The following is a 23,887-nucleotide window of genomic DNA, read 5'->3' on the forward strand; positions in this document are numbered from 1 at the left end:
GTAGAGAAACTTTTTAAAAGTCATCTGCTTATCTAAGAAGTAGACATGCTGATAACTTTTAAAAAGTTTCACATCTATTTCTGCCACAAAGTAGATTACAATTAATAAAGTATCTAAATTCATAGCTAAGAAAGGCATACTCGTGTCGTCAGTAATGGAAACTAATGAGAGATAAAACAAGCAGTGTAATCAGTATAGGCACAGATAACATAATATTACATAGTATAGACGACTTTTTACAATTTTATACCACTTGGAATGTCAACTTGTTTTCTATTATGCAAAAACTAGTAATAAAACAATAGCATCTAAAAAAACTCTATAAATATATCAGTTTTATATAAATAATTGCCTTATAATGTTTTTGTTCTCACAGGAGTGAATAATACATCCATCATTCTTCTTTACAACGGTATTGTTGGTGAATTGAGTTCGGGAAATATGAATGAATATAGGTATTTCCGTTAGTAATTCTTATGAATTTTATACATGAATAACCTAGTTCACGTTAGGTCTTGGATCTTTTATATATTTTTTGTTGCTGGTTTATTTTCTATATGACTATGACAAACATCCACATATGAGGACAAACATATACAAATTCAAAATAATGAGGAATTTCATGCTTAACACAATCCTACTGATCGGTACCTATGAACAATAAAAAAATAAAAATGCTAAAAGAAAATATGTTTAAATTATAATCCTTGAAACTGGTTGTTATACTTTTTCTAAAAACAAATGTATATTTCTGTTGAATTTATGATCAATATTTAATGTATTATCATCTTACACATGTCTTTCGTTTTTCTTTTCCCCTCTGTCTAGATTCATGCAACATTTAATACTTACATTTATTAGCTATAGAAAAATTTTATACGACTTTGACTCCATGAAGTTTGATCGTAAATATATTTCACGGATATAATAATTTATATTATTTGTAGTAGTTTGAGTGTATATTATATTTGTGAGGTAGCCTACCTATCTATCTAAATATGTTTTATTGCTTATACGTAATAAACCACAAATACAAATGTGTAATGTTTTATAGTTTCAATATTAGATCGAGATAAAAGATTTTATAAGAATTTGAATTTCACTACGGTTTACTGCGTGCGATGAGTTAACTAGCGATGCCTACGTCTACCTCTGCATAACTCTCTCTCTCTGCATTAACTCTCTGCATAACATATTCATTCCAGCTAACTACAGCTTTATCAAATATCATGAAAGTTGGTTATAGTCAAGTCGATTGTAGTTGTTGTCAATTGTTATTTAAAAATAAACTCTAACTACAACAACTGCTATGTATACTAAAATAATTAATGTATAGTTATACCCTGATAAGTTCTCCATTTTAATGTCGCTAATCTTAATATGTCTAATTGAATGAAATATTCGTATGTATATTTTAAATGAGGTGGTTTGAAAAAATAATTAGTCCTGATAGTTGGCGCTGCTTTTCTGGACTGCAATATTTGCCGGGTCCACTAGTGAATGTATATATACATATATATCGCAACGTGTAAACGACATAGTAACCTTGTACTGTATTATTATATAGTTATGTCATTCGTGACGTATGGACTTCCATTCGTAAACAATGAAACCATTACGCAGCTGAATCCATAGAAAATTATTTTTGTTTTCTGCATTCTGACTAATAAACAGTAGTAAATGACGTCCGTTTTACTACAGGAAACCATAATGTACTAGATAGTCCGTATTTCATAGACATTACGTATGTCCATTTATTTTGCACATTCTTCTATTTTTATGTATATGGAAATTAGTTGTTACTACAGTAACATTTATTTTAATTCTTTATAAAATACCTTTACTTTACCTGCTATTAGTAGTAGCCAAGTGGAGTAGGCTTTCGATTCATAGAACACAAAGATCGTGGTATTGAATCTTGCTAACACCACAGACAACATAATATTACATACTAACACTAATTGACTGTCTGGTGATAAAAACATCGATAACAAATAAAATTAATCTGAGAGACTAGTTTCATCCTCTAACACACCAGATATAAATCTGCGCGACAAAATAAGCGCGTGTCAAATGTTGTGTTCACCACGAAGTCATCAGTCAGCAATGAGTCTGACTACCATCTGGGATTACATGCATGATAGTAGTATGAAATACTGAATGTAGTAATAAAGAAAATGATTAAGAAAGTATGACTGCCAAGTTATACTCGAGACTCGTCTGTCGTGGCTTTATTAAGCTGTGGTCGCTGCGATACCCATATTCGCGGTATATTGAGGACAAATGCTCAGTCACAGATCACAGAGGACCTTCATACCTGTGCGGTAAGTGTGGTAGATGCGGGGTAGACAAATATTCCACTAAACCTAAACACTATCTCTGTACTTGGAATTTCAAACTTAAGTAAATATGTACCTACTTAACATTGAATAGATAATATGAATACCTGGCAACTAAACCATAGACAGATTTGTCCCAGTCTTGGAACTTATGGTATTATATTGTACTTACATAAGATAAGAGACAACTGTTTTTTTTAATTAGTACAATTCTCGAAGTAATTTTCGTAACATATAAAAGACCAACGGCCTGGAAGCTTGGGCAGTTTGTCTTTTTACATATATTTATTTCATTCCTTTTGAACTCGTAATTTAAGTTATTGTTTTTCTTATTAATGTTTTAGTAAAACAGTCTTTGTCTTTTATGTAATAATTTACCAGATATAATAATGATATTAAAATTTGTAACCACAAACGACTATATTCACTGTCATTCAATCAATATAAAATTCAATTTCTATAAATTATTACAGAAGAATACGGTAACTCTTCGCAAAAAAATCTTCAATGGTGTTTAGATTTGCAAAATTATTGCTATCAATTAAATCAGGGAATATCTCTAGAATTAATATTATCTTTGTTAATAATTGTAGGACTAATACAACGTAATAATTATACTCCAATATCCGGTTCCGTGTTGCGTATGCAAGTAAAAATATTATGTATATTAAAATTATATTACGTATACTAATGTATATTAAAAATATTATATCTATTAGTATTTATAAAATATATAAATAAATTTATTTGTGTATTTTTTTTTGCCGTAGAAATGAAAGTCATTGCATATCAACGTAATAAGATGACGAGAGACAATGACTTAAGAAAAAGTCATAAAATGATGTACCTGGTTCTCGAAGTGTAATATCCAACCATCATAAATGGACCTTTATAGATAAATAACTTCTACGTTAGGCTACACTATTACTTTAATACAATCCGTAATATTGAAATATTTACTAAATTAAAATATTGAAGATATGTCCCGAATTCTATGAAGATATCATATACACCTAAGAATCATATTTCTTATAAAACAATGGAATTGGGACAGAATTTCTTAATGTAGTAATTTGGTGATAATATGCCTCATATCAACACCAGTAATGACGTAAATCTCTATACGAGCTTATTAGATATGGCAATAACCCATAAATTCGTATATTATTGATTTACGTCATACCTGACAAATGCAGTATTTAAAGATTTATTTGCGTTGTGTTATCTACTATATGATAATACTACTGTTAATAATATACGATACAAATTCAAATCCCATCTTCTGTCTAAGCTATCTATATAAAATTATTGTAAATATAAAACTTTAAATTCTGTTATTGTTTAATTGATGATGGACTCTGTAATTCCATACATAAGCCTAATAGGCTTATGTATGGAATTCGAAATGAAATGGAGTTCGGCTTACATAATATGTAATGTAGTAAAGAAATAAAAAAGTAGGTAGGTATAACTTCCGATCCGACACAAATGTAAGTACAATTCAAGCTCTATTAAAAAAAATATATATCGTCTATGGTACTCTCTCCTAATGAAGCTTTTTGTTTTTAATATATTCTTAATTGAGTTTATCCATTCCAAATAATTCAAAATTAAAATCTAATATTGCCTCTTTACAGTATTACTTGGGAAAAAAGTCAACATGGACATCAGAGTCAATATGAACTTTAAGTACTATACTTACTGATACATAATTTTAATTGTATCATATATCTGTACAATAGAAATACTGAATCTCTGCCTAAGCCGCAGCGAACTTATTATTCTTCATACTGAAGACATATGTACAAATATTATATGTAAATAATTTACCGAATATCTTCCTTACATGTTAAACTGGCCATTTTGATCTCAAATATCTCCTCATTAGTTAGGAATTCCAATTTCAAATTTATACAGCTTGTTACGGAAGGAAGGATGGACTGTATTAAGGCTGGTTAAAAATGAGACACGTTCTTAGGTGAGGTAAAATAGCTGTAATCAGCTGCTAGCAAAAATATAAAGACAATATGGCATAAGAAAACAAATAGTATATAAAAACAGAACGTCAAAATATAAAATTCAAATATATATAAAAAACATAAAAACTATCAAAAAGGTTGCCATCGGCAACACAGATATTTACTTATGCATATGTAGGTGCAGAAAGGGCTCGAAGGATTAACGATGTGTATGATGGTGGTGTTACAAAAGAAAACATAGTGCGTTTTTCGTTCCAACGTTTTCGTCTGGAAATTTCGATTTGCAAATATGCACCGTAGGCAGCCGGTGTCAAAGGTTGATAATAAAGAATTGAAGGCTATTCTGGAAGCAAATCCATCGCAAACTACGTTGCAAACTACGAGTTAGCTGCAGGCTGCGGTGTTAATGACAAAATTGTTTTAATCTAATGAAGCAAATTGGGAAGGTGAAAAAGCTTGAAAGGTGGGTCCCTCGTGAATTAAGTGGAGCAAATCAACAACAGACAGTTACCAAATTAGAAGAGCTTCAATTAGAAAGTCTAAGACATCCACAATACAACCTGGACTTTTCTACAACAGATTACCATTTTTTTCGAAATTTATTATTTTAATCATATATTATTTATTTTTATATTCTTAATTTACAAAGCGCCATCTAATCCTAAATTTATCCGAGCATATGTTTTTAGTATTATGAGTACAAGTGATATCCTTAAACATATTTTCAGAAAGTTATGTAAATAAATATTTTTTACTAGCAATATCAAACGAATATGGGAAAAATGAATTAATAAATAAAGGAGAAATTTTCAGAAATATATAATGTACATAGATTAATTCACAAATATATACAGATTAATACGCACGCGGTGTATTTCCAAAAGACAGAAAAATAACTAAACAATGTACTGAGCGTGTTTATATTAGATGGATAGAACTGTCAAAATATAGAACGTTACAAACACAAATAAAATATTCTAACAAGATACTGTACGATACTGAAAGTAAAAGATTGAAAATGCGCGTATGAAACTATATTTTTTATATAATAATAATTCATTTTAGTCACGAATAACCAAGTCTCTTAATAAGTCTTGCGTTGTTTTGCTTTCTTATTTATTTTGTACTAGGTGTGGTTTCACGCGGTTCCACCCACGTTAAATTTCAGTATAGAAATTTCAATAAAAAATCTAGCCTATGTATTATTCTGATACATAAGCTATATTATTGTAAAGTTTCATCAAAATCCGTTCAGTATTTTTTGCGTGAAAGAGTAACAAACATCCACATTTCCAAACTTTATAATATTATTATATAATTACATAGTATAAAACAAAGTCGCTGTCACTGTCTGTCCGTCCCTATGTATGCTTAAATTTTTAAAACCACGCAACGGATTTTAAAGCGATTTTTTAATAGATAGAGTGATTCAAGAGGAAGGTTTATATATTATATAATACATGTACACCCGGCGAAGCCGGGGCGAGTAGCTAGTATATATCATAGTAAGATTACTTTCGAGGACTATAGGTACAAATCTATTGTTATTAAACATTCAATAATAAACAACAATTCTTTATGTACTATGTATAAGTTATACATTCTTTATATTATAAATATATGTAACTTCAATAGTTGTAAGACGCCAATATTTAGACAGATCTCATGATATAGGTATGGTATAAGATAACAAACAAAAATTTGATGCGACGCTGCCATCTGGGAAAAGGAAATGAGCTGACGGTTCAGTTCATGAGCAGTAGTATCATGTATACATGAGTATGCCAAAATACATCGTGCAAACGTGTGTCAATAAAACTGTATTATATACATATTTTGTGCTAAAGAAATCTATGCGATAACTGAAAGTGAGAAACAAATTCTCTCTTTCCGTTAACGGATAGATTTCGGATAGATTTAGTTAAGAATTTACTTCCTCGTATACTTTGTCATATTTTGAGTACATTATAGTATTTTTATATAGCGTTTTTGGAAAATGATATGCAAGTTACTTAATTTTTATCTGTGTTTTTTGTTTTGTGCGATTTCATTTTATTTATCATATTATTAATACTTTTAACAACTTTATTAATAATAAACCTTTAACATCTTTTTCTGAAAACTCCGCTGACGTAGGAGTATGAAATTTAAAAAAGTTTATATGGAGATAGGATACAGTACTCTTTTGATTATATTATAGTTTATGATATTAGAACCTTAACGACATTTAAATTTAAAACTTTAATGGATTCTAGTTAAATTTCTACTACGGAGCGACACGTTTTATTGTTTGCAAAACCATAATTGTAAAAAACTGTATTCAAATTTTTAAGTGAATTTCAATGAAGTTATTCAATTTAAGTTTTAGTGTCGAAATAAAATTTATACTTAAAATTGTTATTTTCAACCAACTTCAAAAAGGAACGCAATAAACTCGTAAGTTTAAATCTGGCCAATAAAAAACAATTATGTCAATATATATTTTTAACGGACTCTCCGATGAAAAAAGTATCGCCATAAAATAATTTAAGAAATCGGAATCTGTGATAGGTTTGTAACTGTTGTGATACGTTGCATTTTGTTTTTGTTTTATGTACATTATATACGTGATATTGATCATATAGACAATTACTGAAGAATATTGTTCGATAATACTACTTACAACCAAGAGAGAGAGTTCACTCTTTCGTTGATCCCAGTGTATTATTGCCTTCGTTGTGTGGCCTAAAAATACATTTTCTCTTTAGCTAAAAGGTGATCTATTCGTTTGACCAAGGTTAAATGGTTTACAAATGTTCAATATCGCCTCAATTGGCTTGGTCATTCAACCGAAGTAACATAAATGAATTGATCTCTTACAGGGTTGTGTTAAGTGTCTTTTTATCGAGGGATTAGTATAGATTACATATATACGTGATTTGAATATTAATATTACGTATGTAGAAGTTGCTAATAATAATTATAGTTATTTTTTATTTGATTTACATTTTCCATGTTGAACGTTCAGACTATGTGAAATAACTATACCTAAATACCATACAATAAAAACGAATGAATATTATGAACTAACTAAAAATGACTATATAGTCTACAATTAATCTTCTAAAAGATCTTGGACTCTCGAGAATTGCAGTAAGTTCTATAATAGAACGTGTATCTAAAGCTGCAATAGCAGGCTCCTCCCAGTTTTAACTGGGCAGAAAGAGAAATACGAGCGGTGAAGGTGAGTATTCATGTACGTATGTAAGGTGCCCCCTAAATCTACACCCGGGTCATAAGACCGCAGAACTGCTCGGAAATTCCCTCTTTGCCACATGATTCGCATAGTGAATCCACAGAATGCTAAAAAGTTTGTCTCAATCTAATAAAAATTTTTAACTTTAAATAGTACTAAATAATAAATGATATAATATGCAATTATACACTATTTAATATAATATCTTACTTAAACATCTTTTTTCATACCCCATGCCCATTACATATTTTAGGACGTATAATATAAGCTCTGCAGATTTGGATTAGATGACGCTGTGTAAATTGTGCCTATTATTATTTTTATATGCTTAAAGACATTTAACATGTTTGATATTATATTAATACTCGTAAATATTTTTATTATATTTGTACCTCTTTATAATACTAAAAATGGCCAGAGAGCAATATAAATCTCGATTTTGCAAATCTTCCTAATTCAATACTGTTTATAAAGAACCCAATCTATTGACGATGTTGACTCTCAATTGTTAAAGATTGTAAGAAGTGAATATCACATTAAAGATTATGAATAGGAGAAATTCATTTGGAAATGGAGCAGCTTTCAATTCAAAGTATCAGTAAGTGGGTATTCATTCAATAAAAACATAACAGAACTTGCAAATTTATTTATTGTTAATAGAATTTCCATGAATCAATCGTATATCTTCAGTGACATTGCTAGAAGAAATTATAAATTTATTATGTTGTAAAATAAACACAAAAACTAGATAGATACTATTAGTTTTTTATATATTTTTTTTCTTCTGCCTTTGCATGATAATTTCATTATACAACGTGTTAGATAAGCAAATGAATAATATGTTAAATGACAATTCATTTTAAAATTTAGTAGTTATTTACGTTTAACAGTTAATTAAGTATCGTAATAGTTATTGAATTTTATACACTTTAGTATCTAATGAGAACTTCAACAAAATAACATCTTCTTGAATGTAACGTACCGTGAATACATGACACGTTCATGACATTATTATTCCGCGAAATTGTCTGTGATATATGCAAGAATTGTTACTGTGTTATACAGCATATGTATGTAGCAGCAAGCCGTTTGGGGAATAAAAGTAACTACTGCGCGCTTGATAGTAGTTACATTCTCAGTACTTTTTACCATTAAAAATGTAATAAGTGATTTTTTAGGGCAATGTTAATATATGTACATGTTCTTAGTATAATGAATTTTATAGAACAATGTCAACATTCATAAATTGTTTACATAAATTATTCCAAAACAAAGGACTAACATCTATTTTGTTGATTATAATATGAATAAAAGCAAAAAGCGTTGAAACAAGTCTTGTATATTATCTTTACATATTACTAATGTCATAAACGTGGAAGTTTGTTAGTGAGGATGGATATATCGTTCTATTTTAACTTTACAATAATATAGTATATACATCAGAATAACACATAGGCTACAAATTTCACGGGTAAAAACGCGTGCACAGCTAGTATAATATAAATTATTAACTGTTAGTTAGATCTTAGGCTACGGTATATTATCCTAAGTTATAAGAAGAAATGATATTTTATATTGTTATAACATTCAGGACAGACCATTGAACTTGGCACCCATTTAGATCTAATCTCTTTTGTCGTAGAAGTCAACAATCAAGGTATATATCATAATATTAAACTGCTATCATTTCACATTTATGTTTTTGATGGGATATGGTATTACGGTGAAATTCCACACAATAATATTAGATATAGGTCAACATATAGGCCATAAAAAGTGGGTTAAATACCACCCAAAGATATTAATAATTAACTAATCAAGTAATAAATGGGGTTGTATATAAGCTTTAATTATTGTTATATATATATATATATATAAATAGAAGGCGATCTAAAAATGTATTATATATACGTACAAAATCGGGGGCACTAATAGTTATAATTATCAGTAGTAAATTTATCGTGCTTAAACGAAACGTAATATCAATGACGGAAATAATACATTATCATTAGACCATAATTTTTATAAGTTAGATAAACTTAAAATCAGTACTGTAAGATTCGATCATCAGATCTAAAAATATAGTGAAATATTCCAGAAACCTAATGAATTAGTTACTTTATAATACTTCGTTTAGTAGTAATTGTATAACAGGAATAAGAAAATAAATATACACTGTAGAGTTTAAATGTATATACACGTACAATATACATAATAAATGGGAAGCATTTTTTGTGTAAGTATACATTTTGAAAAATATGTTTAAATAAAATAATTAAACAAAATAGACGTAGATTAGAAAAGTATGCTGATTTGTTGTATACTATTTCAAGATTACAGGTAGAAATGTAAAAGATTTTGTTCAATACCTGACACTCAACTAAGTATGTGAACTTCGTTTGAGGCATATACAAAGGTAAACTTTGTAGAAAGTCATCTGCGTAAATTCCTTTCTTAATGATTTCAATATTAAATCAGTTTGCTTTGTGAACTGAGCTTCAGTTGAAAAGTAAAAGTAGGTAGTTAAATTACTTATGATATATTGGTCTTCAGCAATGGCAATGCATGAGTGTTATCACGGCCGTCACATTACAACATGTTGCATGTGGTCATGTATAGGTATATGAATATAGGTAACGGTTATTTACCATCAGCTGGACTAACTGCTTGTTTCTTATTCCAGTTACATAGTAAAAAACTATTATTATGTGATTTTATTACTGCCAACATCATGATGAATAAGTACGTATGCAGCTCTACTCATTATATTTTATACTTTATAAATAGTTTATTAGGGACCATACAGTCTTAGCTTCATTTATTTTATGGTATAATGAAATCTTGAACTCGAATGGAATGAAAGAGATTCAACCTTTATAAAATATTGTGATATTGGTATACTCAGGGTAAATTTAAATTGAAACGATGCGTGCCATTGTTTAATAGCAAAGACACATTACAATAACCCTTTGTTTTGAATTTGGTCTTTCAGATTATTGTAATTAAATCTATAATAGAGAATTCATTTACATTACATTGTAGTTTTGCTTCAATTATTTATACCTGGTCAATAGTAACAATAAATACAAACATTTTAATATTCAATTGATATTAATGTCCAATTACGTATGTAGGTAAGTGAAAAGTTTTACTAACGTAATTTGTATATGATACAAAAAAGCAGAGGTTATCTATTTTATACCTAAATTTGTATAACTTATACATTATAATTATGGTACAAAAAATTACACCTTGATAACCACTTTTCTTGATTTTATCAAGAAATGAGATTTAAAAAAAATATCTTTGTATCTTTGATAATTGATTATCGCTAGATAACTCTATTTAAGATGTTTATATGTAATATGAATAAATCAATATTATTATTCTGCTTGTTATAATTTATACTCGTATTATAATTTATAATCGTATACTTACGATTATAATGTGATACGTGTGAATATTTATTAACATTTCACTACTATACAGCTGAAAGGATCTTAATAAAACTCGTGTGTACAAAACAGGTTAGGACGTAGGACGTGTGGTATCTGTGGAGTGATACCCAAATTCCACAGTTTTACAAACAAATTCTTCAGCCATAAACTTTGCCGTAGTAATTTAATAACTTGAAGGTAAAACTCAAACTAAAAGTTACACAAATTAAATTGTAGGTATTCATATACTTGGAAACGTTACTACGTTTCCTAATAAAATTCGACTAAACTAGGTGTTGCCAGCTATTTCGTCTGCATGAACTTTCATTCCTTATTTCACAGCTTATTATTTTTTAAGATAAATAATAGCCTATGTCCAACCTCGTGATCAATCTATCTTCACGGAAATTATTATTCAGCTGTTTATTTGTGTGAAGGTAGCAGACAAACGCGCTTTTGCAATTAAGTTAATATAATATTAGTATGTAATATTATATTATCTGTGATATTAGTATACGAATATAAAGGACGTGCCTCGGTTTTTCCTAAGTACAGTTTTATCATAATTTCGTGAATTTTGTATACATACTCTTATAAACCTAATATATAATAAAATCTTTATTATTCTGTAGTAATGGACCTTTCAAATAGTGTAAGAGATTCTTAAATCACCGCAGTGTTTCCAGTGATTACTTTCCGTAATAAAATTTCTCTCTCTTTATATATCAGCGACGCACAAATAATATCTTAATATTAGATATACCTAATTATTTAAAAACTCAGTTAATCAAAAAATAAAAATAATATTTGAATATATAATTTTTATAATAGAAAGGCACATTAAGAAAAACTTTTAATTTGGTAAACCTTTTTGTAACGCACTTATTAGCATATTTTTTGTTGTTTATACGCAATAATTGATACACTGTATCGCGCTTTCTTTTAATACAATTTATAATATTTGTTAGTATTATATGTATGAATTATTACATATGTATCCGGTCTATTAAAAAGCAATCAACTATTTTAAACAAATACAGGAAAAGTAAATAGAAGCGTAACTTAAACGAAAACGGATTCGTTTGAATCGTTAGAAAATTAACTCTTCTGCAGTATACTTGGATTCCAGAAACTTATATATCTTAAATAAACTATTGCTAAGGAAGCATAAGTTGCTGAAAGAAATGGCGATATCATAACATACTTACTTGTATACTTAATGACATGATAAAAAATACATATTTTTATTTATTATTAATGTTACGGTAAGTTACTCACTTGATACTCTAAAACAAATACGAATACGATTAATTTACAATAAGAAACAGAAAACAGATATTGACGAAACTTCATCGATAACTATTATTTTAGTGGATATAGCTTACTAACGTACAACCTATAAAATACTCTCTATTCTGAGGATATAATACGAGTTACTTTGAAAGGCATCGCTAAACATCCCTTATCGAAATTCGGACCGTCCTTTAAAACTTGTAATACAAATCGGTTCTGTCATGATCAGAGTATAGATCTATTCAACACGATAATAGCGATAACAATTAAATAAAAAGAATACACAATAGCGCTTGATTGCATTTTTATATGTCGATATATTTTAATTAAATTGTGTTGTTATATTTTATTTATAGTTAAAATTGCACTCCATTACTATGTGTGAGAGGTCGAGCCTTTCGGAGCCTCTTGAATTAAATTTTTGGTTTATATCAGTATTACCTTTATCAGATTGTCAATCAGATATAAATTGACAATAATTTTTTTTATTAGTTTCTGCTAAACTTGTTACTAAGGCCATTTAAACTTTTATACGTTGGCAAAGTCAATGAGCCTGTTATGATCTACAAACTTGTTAGCCTGGGGGCTAGCTTTGTGTGAATCGTCATAAAATCGCATTAACGTTCTAGTTCTGGTGGATGTGGGAGTTTCTCCCCCGTAATAAAGGTTCTAATACCAGTCCATTATTACCACATTCTCCAAGCTGTACGATGTAACGATATACTAAGGGATATATAATGACAAACGTGTATGGCAGCAGTAGTTCATGCACGGGAGTTTCACTTAATGTTAGACACCTACATAAGTACGCAAAAGTAAACCTTTTAAAAAATGAAATTCAGTTGAGTTTCTTGACCGTTCTTTTCAATTGAATCTGTATACTGAACGGAACGGTAGGAAAACATATTATTACATGATTTGATTTGATATGTAACATTTTTTCCTTATGAATTAATATGATATGTTTCTATTTGGGTCTTACCATATCCAGAGAATGAAAAGGAATAGTGATACAGTATTCTTACTCGTTATTTAAAAAGCGTTACCTTCATAAAAATAATTTAGAACAGTATCATAAAAATACTGTTACTACTAATTTTTATTTTGTTTTTTGTTACGCAACTGTAATAACTAACAAATTTATGACTTTTCTATTTGCATATATAAATAATAACACATCACATATTTCCAAGTCTCACATCGTGCCACTATAGCCTACAATTTTACCGCCTTATCTCCATCTCACCTTTCACCAAAACACATCCTACAAAACAAACTGTTAGGCGAAACAGGAGGAGACAGAGATAACCACGCAAAGGACTATGTACAATATCTACCTTAATATCCCAACAAAAAACAACACCCACTCAATATACATAAAGTCTGTAATGTATTATATTTTGTTCTATATTTGACGAATATTCGACTTTCGCATGTTGCGCATTTCTTTGTTATTAAATACGACTTTAGAAGCTTATTTTTTTAATTATCTGTTAAATAGTAATTACAAAACTTTTTAAATTATTTTCGATGCCGACCTTAAACAATGGGATAAAGGCAAGTCAATGATGATTGTATTCAAAACCATGTAATATACATCATTCTTAATTCAAGTTAGAATAATAAAATAATCGAAAAGTACGTTTTTCTGTCCCGTATGTAAATAATGAATAGAATTCTACAATGTAAATATTTAAGATAATAATAAATAAGATAAGTACCATAGAGTAATCCCGTGAAGTAAAAAAAAAATATTTATAATTCATGTATTAATAATAAGAAATTAAATTAAGAACAAATATGCTTTAAGTATATAAAAAAATACAAAAAATAACTTACGTTTTCACATCAAACTCCACTTGATAATTTCTTGTCAAAGCTGTATTTATTAAGAAGTAACTATTCTAAGTTTTTCTATTATACACATAAAAAGTCTACATCAATAAACAATGATTTCACTATTGTTCACATTTATAACTTTTGCGTTTTGTTGAAGTTCATGCGTAAGTCAGCACGGAGATTCAATATAAGCGCGTATTACTGTTACGGTGTTTCAGAAGAGACTGACCAAACGCACAACCCTGAGGCATACCACGCTGAAAATTTTCACTCATAACGCAGACTCTTCGTACATAATGTCTGTTCTTATATCTAAATATTTAAGATACAAAATTCTACGATATCGTTTTGACTAAACGACGCATATTTCTATGTTTTCTCAGGTGTAATTATATATTTCAGCTGTACAATAATATTCAGAATATACTTGGAAATACACAAACGGACCATAATACTATACAGAACAGCAGTATATGAAAAAAATACATATGACACAACTTTAAAAATAGAGCATCTAATTCTATTAATTATGTTTAATTGTGTACCTACAATATTATATGTCATGTTGTTTATTACGAAAACTTTACTTTCACTCATTGGAAATAATATGTTAATATTATTATAAAAAATAATTCAATATATCATCACAAATTACAATTGTTTTTCTCACAATAAATGAAGCAAGTATAATATATATATACCTACAATATATATGAATGTTCGATTTTATAGCTAAAATTATATCAACTCTTAATAAATAAATATAACGATTATGATTATGATTAAATTGTATACACAGTGTAATAAAACCCTTTAATTTCATTTCTTTTTCTTCGTATTACCTTCTAAAATATGTACATGAAACTACGAAAAGTGAGTTTCCCACGAACGGTACGATTTGATTAGAAGCATAATCATAACACAAAGTAAATTGCTTTCCATAATAAAGATATTTTTCATTCACATTTTCTTCTAATGCCTTAGGCGTTCCTTAGAATTAGTCTTGTAAACCATATACTTATACATCGTATGTTTTTTTTAATAATATGAAATATTGGTAATGCTTATAATCATATAAATAGAAAAAAAAACTGAAAGATAATAATGGAGATAATACCTATTAATTAATTGTACACGAAGGTCGAACGTTATAAACTCACTTTGAATAAAACCAGTAAATGTTTTGAATTAATTGGATGTGTCCTGTAATACGATATTGTGTTAATGCTGACTAGACGTTAATATAATTTTATAGAAGTATTATTGTACTAAATATTGTCTATTTATTGTAGTATAATTTGAGATGAAATTTTATTTATCTCCTGCTGAAGATTTTATTACTTACGTGTTTTGTGCAACCCATTTTTATACACGGTGTTATAAAACGTGTTTCCCATATATAACACTCTATTACAGAAACGTGTTACACATATGTATAACACGTAAGTTCTAGTATATAGCATTTGCACATATATGCACATATTAAATTATAATTGTTTTATTTTCTCGCTGTAGGTCCATGTTTAATATTTAGTTATATATTTATTGGTTTATATAAAATGAAACAGTTTTTTATTATAATATATGTATATATACATATATATATATATATATATATATATATATATATATATACAATTATTATAATCATGAGAATCTATTATTGTTCATTATTTGAGCCTCTCATAAAACAATGCTTTAGCCGTGTATAGTTGTGGCGGCCAAGGGGCTTGGTATAATGTTTTATTGCGACTTTTCAGTATCTTATTTGAACCCCTATTGGCCTTTATGAAATGAGATCGATGAAAATGAGATATTTGCGGTGTGATTTGTGGTCTTCGTAGATCATAGTGGATACCTCTTACTTACGACGGTAGCGGGTTCGATTCCTCGAACGGTAGAAATATTTGTATCCACGGGTATGATTGTTTGTATCGTTCTAGGTGTTATCAATATCTTCTATTATGTATGTACGTATAAAAAAAAAATCTACATATTTATATCAATTGTGTAGTACCTATAACAAAAGCTTTGCTTAGCCTCAGACTATTTAGTCTCAAGTAAACAGATGCCGCTGTGTGAATTGTCCTGAGATGAATGAATAAAAAACAGCGTAACTATACATCTGTTTGTATTGGTTTTGTGAACTTTTTTGATTATACTGTCTATGAAATAAAATATATGTAGTTAGAATGCTAAACAAATTTATTACCCAACTGATAGTAGACGGGTAGAGTAAACTAGACTGTGGTACGCAGATAACTTTTTATGAAATATCTTATCTTACTAATATTATAAACGAGAAAGTTTGTGTATGGTTGTATGTTTGTTACTGTTTTACGCTAAACTACTGAACAAATTCTGATAACTTTACAGTATACATCAGCTATATATATATAGCTTATACATCAGAATAACACATAGGCTATAAATTTCGTGCGGGTGAAACCGCGGCCACAGCTAGTAAGAATATAAATATATGGCACCATTTCATTTGTTACTGATAGTATGTTACCTATATATTACAAGTTAGACAAGACCTGTCTTATCTAATAAACTCGCAATATTAGGGCAACCAACCAACAAAATACTTATTTATATTTATTACCTCCTCAATTTAGCTTCAAAGATCACCAATATCAACACTCGATAAGTCAATATGAATCAACAGAATGGAATTTACTAATTAAAACAGATGTTCATTTTTAGAAAATTTCCTCTCTTTTCTCATAATCAACTAAATATATGCAAATATCATTACAACATTCTTGGCATATGGTATGTAACATTGTTCGCTATGACTAAGTACTAAAGAATGTGAATTATTAAAACATGCTGGAAATAATAAATTTATGAAAAGGCAAAAAATCTGTTTTTGATATAATAAGAAGCTATATGAGGGTTTAACATTTGATTATTATAAATAATATCTTTCACTTGCTTTTGAAACTATAATAAAAACTATAATAACTTATAATAAACTAGCTGTTCCCGCGACTTCGTCCGCATGGAATTACACTTTATTTTTCTAATTTAAAAGAATTATTCTAATATAAAACTAACCGAAGTTACTCCTTATTACATCAGCTACCTGCTATAAAAAGTCCCGTCAAAATCGGTCCTGCTATATCAAGGATTAGCGGGAACAAACAGACTGACAGGCAGACAGACAAATATTGTAAAAAATGTTATTTTAGTGCATGTACCATATTTATCAATATTACAAACAGGACACTCCAATTTTATTTATCATCATCATCATAAATTAATTTTATTAAACTTTTCCATTGTTTTACCTATTTATTTATTTATTTATTAAAACTTCAATATACAAATACATAATAAATAAAGGTGCACATGGCGGACTTAACACCCTCGAGGCGTTCGGAATGAAAACCAGTATTACATAGAATAAGTATTATATAGACTAACATTAATTAAAAAATAACATCATAAATTTTAATATTGTTAATAACAAACAAAAAGCGATATCAATAGATTATACTTGGATAAAATGCGTCGATATTGCAAGTGCTTCACTAGTTTCATAAATTGATAGATTGATGGATCTAAATTATTAATATTACTATATGGTTATCTATATTTTATATGTATACAGGTATCAATTACTGAATATAAATGGTCAACTTTCTAGCTTATATAATCTATTGTCATTTTGCTCCAAATTACTTAGATAATGTTTTAATGTAAATAATTTCCTTTTGAAGATAAACTTTTATCTAACTCTTAAAACTAGGTATATATACCTATTTTTCATCGCTAACATTATTTAAGGTTAGTACATTCAAAAACAGAAAGATACAATTCCAGGTTAGTATTTTTTTAATTTTATATCTCTTAATTTGTTATAACATCATCAAAACAAAAAATATCGATAGTTGAAAAATTAAGTTGTTCTTATATTTTTTTGTATTACATAAACACTAACAAAAAATGTTCTAAAAATCCCTGTGGATATGGGAACTAAGTAGTTCCATATGGATGAATCCGCGTATTATGCCTTCAACATGAGTGACTTTTAAATTAGAATTATGACGTGAAACGGAAATTAATGTATAAAAAATATACATAAATTTTATTCTGCATAAATCACATCAATATGGGTAATTGAAACTCTTGTAGTTAAATCTCTATCTTATCTCTATATCTGCATGGTAAAGTATCATAATTTTCAGATTCCGACTATAATTTTTGAACGTAGTCTCAAAAGTAGTTGAGAGTTATATATATATGTTTTAATGCTCTACTGACATAGGTACACATGCTAAATGTTTAATTTAAAAATAATTTTATGCAATTTCATTATAACATTTTTGTTATTGAATAATATAATATACCTACATGACTGTTATCCTATTTGGAGCCGTCATATGCTTTAACTATCAATATCACGGTAAACAGAAAACTTGACATGCTAACAATTCCCTGGGCATTTAAAGCCAACATGACGGTTAGTAAATCTGTAAAATAGTACAATTAATTTTGTTAAATATTTTCATCACCAGTTACTAAAAAATATAAAATGATATTCATGTTATTTATTACTTTCGATCGGATTAAAACTAGGTATAAAAATAGCGATAGAAAATTACTACGGTCTCGCTGTTCTCAAATAGATAAACCAATTATAATAAATAGTTTTCAGTAGCTGTTACGAGAAATAAAATATGTAATTTGTTATTTTAAGTACTTATTAACTCTTTATTGTACCAAACATGTAATACAATTGTACTGAACTGAAAAATTGGTGTACAAAGACTATCTTATCGCTCAAGTAACCGTTAGTTATTCATTTATTATTTATTCATTGACAGGAGAGGATATTTTTATTGTACATTTCTTAATATTCACCAGAAAGGTACGGAATGAGAAGTAACAGGTTCGGTATGTTAGGTCAGTCGATCTTATATCTCATCAAAATATTTTGTATAGTTGCGATACCTACGTTGTAATAACTAGTCATGCTCTCTGTTTGTCTGTACAGCTAAAAAATACTCCATAAAGGGATTAAATTAATTATTTACACTATTTATTGTAAACTCGACTTTAGAGATTAAAGAGAAAGCAGAGACTTTCTACATAGTTTACGTGGGTACCTCTGTCTCATCTATTTCAGCTGCAGAAAGAAGTATTCTTTGTAGAGACGTTACAGTTAAAGGTTGTGATAAAGCAGTGAAATTATAAGTATACCTCCTATTATAACATCATCAATGATAACGTATTAGTAGTACAACTGGCGTCACATGATGAAGGTCTGGAATGGTAATTTTAATAGCAAAAAAGAAACTTAATCATCCTTCTAATAAACAAAACTTCAACGGCAATTAGTAGACATGATATCAACTCGTCTCTGTAATGTGCATTTCATTTCTTTTTTCTTTACTTATTAGGTATATAACATTTCTTTTGTAGATGCAAATTGTTTCATTAGGCGACATAACAGAACGTTTGTTGCAAATTCTGAAATATTGTACTTTTGATATATTATTCCTTTGTAGTGTACCATATTACATGTAAATCGACAAACAATATGTATGCGTCTAAACCTGTAATGATTAATTAAACTGCACACGTTTGATTCAACAATCAAAACATGATGTTTTGTTTGTTGAGTCTACTCGAGATTAATATTAAGTTGTGCCTACAAAACTTATAATGGTTTCTATTCTATTTTATTTAAGTGCAATAATTGTATTGATATATTACTTTATACCTATTATAATACAGATTACGGAGTCATAATATTTTAGGCCATAATGGCAACGCATGACGGTTAGTAAGAGCTTCACACGATGACGTAACATCCTTGCTTTATAGGAGTCGTCAGTTTATTTGCCATTTCAGTTATGGTACAACAAAAATAATTATTTTAAGCGAAAATTAATATATACAAAAGTTTTTAGGCTTAATCTACCTATAATATATATTATTTAAAAGGATAGGTTTAAAAAATTCATTATTATTATAACACCGTTAGCTTTGGTCTTTGCGATTTTATATTGTATAAAGTTTGGTACCTTGGTGCCTACGTCATCTTATGTAACTTGCACAGCAGGAAGCTGTGATGACGCATGTATGACTGTTATTGTCAAGATATTACTTTTACAACTCGTAATTATACACTTATAGTTATTTAAATCGATGTATGTGGTGCCTTTTTTTAGTAAACAACTTTACTGAGGTAGACTTTGTTCAAAGTTAGCCGCGTGCGTAACTAGTCTCTAGCAAGCTATACAGGTAGCTTGTTTTGTGGTGACGAAATCCGTACTCTGTGATACAGAGAAGCATGACACCAGAAATAGCAATGAAAGAAGAATTACATGATGAGGCGCATGCTAATGTCCGTGGCGCAGTTTATTTTTATAGGCGGCAGTTTTTTTTATGTTTTTTTACTTATATAATTGAAATAAAAAAAATTACGACGTACTTTATGTTAAGCGATATATACAAGACAGACTAAGGAGAGCACGTTATGATGTTACCCATGATACTCCTTCATTATAATTTCAGAGGACTAAAATGTACTAAGATGCCTTTTGTGCTGTAATTTCACTGTCTAATCGCACCCTACAACACGAACTACACACTCACTCTACGAAGCTACTCGGCAACTAAAATGAGTGACACTGAGGTCCCACTCAGAAGACTTTGTATAGTCTATCTCGGTTGATAGACCCCTGGTTTTTGTCAGTTAGGCTATCATCTTAGACATTCGTCTCAAAAATGTTAGCTGTATAAAACATGTTTTTCTTAATTTAAAATTCACATGTCATTAAATATGTTTAATGTGGCTTATATCATAACTTATAATAAAAATGTGGAGATAATGATATAGCACTAAAATGAAATATTAAAAATATTGAATTATTGTTGGTTGGAGTTCATTGCCCCTGCATGTTACCTACCTTGACGGCTTAATAAGGAATAATCATTGTTAAGAAATTTATTGCAAGCCATCAAGGTGTCTCTTTAACTATCTTCCTGTTCGAAGAGCATTCAAGCCTAGTGGGAATAAAACAACCAAATTTATTGTTCATTTAATAAACTTTAACTCACACTTTCACATTCGATTGTAAATTTTATTATACATATTTTTTTTCTATATTGGAAATAAGCTATTTCTACAGAATAGTCAGACTACTGAGTTTAATTTGATGTATGTAGAATTCGTCATCCGTTTAATGAAGATTATTCCGCAGACCCTGATGTACATATAAGGTTAAATTTGTATTGTAATATATTTTTTACTTTCATTGAGAATAATAACCACTACTACATATTGAGCTTACAGTTTTGAGATATTATAATGCAGATATTAATAGAATAGAATAGATTGATACCTAGATACATTATATATATGTATATATATATATATCAAGAATACAAATGTTTGTACCGTGCAAGAAATAAAAAACTTTTTAGAGTATGTAAGTGTGGATAGAGGGATGTGAATTGAACTTGACTATATAAGTATGTATTTACAATGCTATTCAAATATTTTCGAAATCAATACTTCCCATTATTGGAAAACGTCGACCTTTGAAATCTACATAAATATACTATAGATAGATAGAAGACTAAAAAAAATAAGATTGTGTTAATAGCATTTAAAAACATATTAACACGAAATAGATAGTGTTTGTAGTTTTAGTCAAAATAGCATACAGGAGAGGATGAATGGATGGATAGACAGATAAACAAAAAAAAATAAAGGTTAATTTTCAATTTGGAAACCAAAATACATATAGGCCGTACTGTAAACGTACTCTTTGTATAAGTAGATTAAAAGTCAGTGATGATTCTCTAGACACTCTACGTAGTATTAGTATTAATTGAATCGCTGCTTTGACAATCGATTTTTAAATAAAGGGGTAAGAATTGACTATAAATTATATTTAAAAGTTAATAAAGTACCAAGGCTATGGACAATAAAGCATCCACGCGATAGCGATGTCAGTTTTATTACTGACTTGATTGTAGTATTTTTATGGTCTGTGAAGTAGACACTAATAAAATGAATGGGTTTTGTACTATAATATAATACATCACCAAAAGATTGTAGGAAATTTTTATATGTAGTTTGTGGAAATATGTATATTGATACTACTTCGATTATACATTTACACTGTTTGTACCGTTACTTACAGGCTTGTATATACTATGTCGTAAAAGCGACCGGGGTTAAAAAAACGTGCTTTTCCACGTTTTCTTATTTTCAAATTTTATGAGCTGTTGTATGAACAAAAAGTATTAAATATACTCGTATATCTATATTAATCGTAAAAAATTGTACAGTGGATACGAGTACTAACACCCTAGTAATATTTCTCTGGTGCTCATTGTGATACCCTTTTATGCATGAGACTAGTAACAAAAGTGAATGAAGCAAGAGTTGTAAATAAGGATTGTAATTCTTTACAATACTTATTTAGCCAATGTGATTCATTTCCTTCCAACTATCTCTAAGAGAAGTGGCATAAAAATTTATAGATTTAGTTAATTAGTCAATTAATTGTATGATCTATTGGAAGAAAAATAATTAGGACTATTGCTTTTTAATACTAACTGTGGTAGACCCCATGGGGTTATTATAACTCTTGCTAATGAAAATGCCATATTAAGATATCAATAAGTACCTCATCATTTACGTCAAATTGCAAATAGAGTTGTGAAACTTAATAGATTTCGAAAGTCGATACGAGAACCTACATAATTATATAGTCAGTTAATTTTGCTTTAGGCGAAACAGTGTTGAATGAAGCTAACTGAATTTTAGTCCTGATATTATGAATTGAACAATGGAGTGTCATGTGTATTTGTAGGTTTAACATGTCCAGTAGTTTGTGTAGTTAACGCACAAACAGACATGTTCTTGTCTATAATATATCTAAATTATATTATATATTAAAAATATATTATAAAATCGATAGCACATTTAACACCAACATTTGAAATAAACATTGTTCTATCTCTTTTAAAGTTCAAGTTATTTAAAAATAATTATACTGTACTAACTGTGTCCGTCGATTTCGTCTACACAAACTCTTATTATTTGATTTCCTCCCAGATTATTTTCTGAGATACATAGATAGAAATATGCTATTTCCGCCCTCGTATAGCAGTTTATATTCATATCAAACATTATATTAGTCTTGCCATGAAAAATTAAAAAACTGAAAAATAGACAGATATACTTTTAAATTCTTAATATTGTATAATTCTTAATAAGTGTAAATAATTCAGATTTTATGTATTAGTTGATTAATAAATTTTTCACAATACAAGTCTTTAGTACATAATGTTTCTTACAAAAATACCTACCACTGTTACGTAAATTAATCAGAGCTGTACAAACCGCAATTATTCCTTAACTTAATATCCTAAGTTTGTTCTACCGAAAATAATACTCAGAACCTCTCATCAGATGTCAGTTAAGGCATTCAACTCATTAACTATATTATTTCATTCTACTCTATAGATATTTCAGTTTATTTTTTTTAATTTATTCTAAATGTAGAGAAAGTGTCCGTAAGGAATTGTTTCTAATTTTTATTAATGCAGTACGCTCGCAGTTATTTTGAAATGTTAACATTACTCCATTTTTCTAATATATATTATAAAAGTAACATTAAAACTTCTTTAATACAAAATATAAAATAAATTAATTTTTAAATCAGGTCTAGTCAACATAGTCAGATTTAGTTAGGCTGACTTAATAATAAATGAACGAATGATAATTCTCTA

At 28.6% G+C, this 23,887-nt stretch overlaps 1 protein-coding gene across 1 annotated transcript in view; it reads right to left on the reverse strand.

Annotated features, from left to right (window-relative positions):
- LOC131853553 (gonadotropin-releasing hormone receptor) overlaps positions 1-14,320 on the reverse strand; it is a 61,208-nt gene extending 46,888 nt beyond the window's left edge. Inside the window, exon 1 of the mRNA XM_059204477.1 lies at positions 14,123-14,320. The gene's annotated coding sequence lies outside the window, so the exon portion shown is untranslated. The remainder of the gene's footprint in view (positions 1-14,122) is intronic.
- Positions 14,321-23,887: the final 9,567 nt, after the last annotated feature.

This window comes from Achroia grisella, unplaced genomic scaffold, assembly GCF_030625045.1.
Source record: "Achroia grisella isolate CSIRO2021 unplaced genomic scaffold, CSIRO_AGI_Agris_v1 utg1186, whole genome shotgun sequence".
NCBI lineage: Eukaryota > Metazoa > Arthropoda > Insecta > Lepidoptera > Pyralidae > Achroia > Achroia grisella.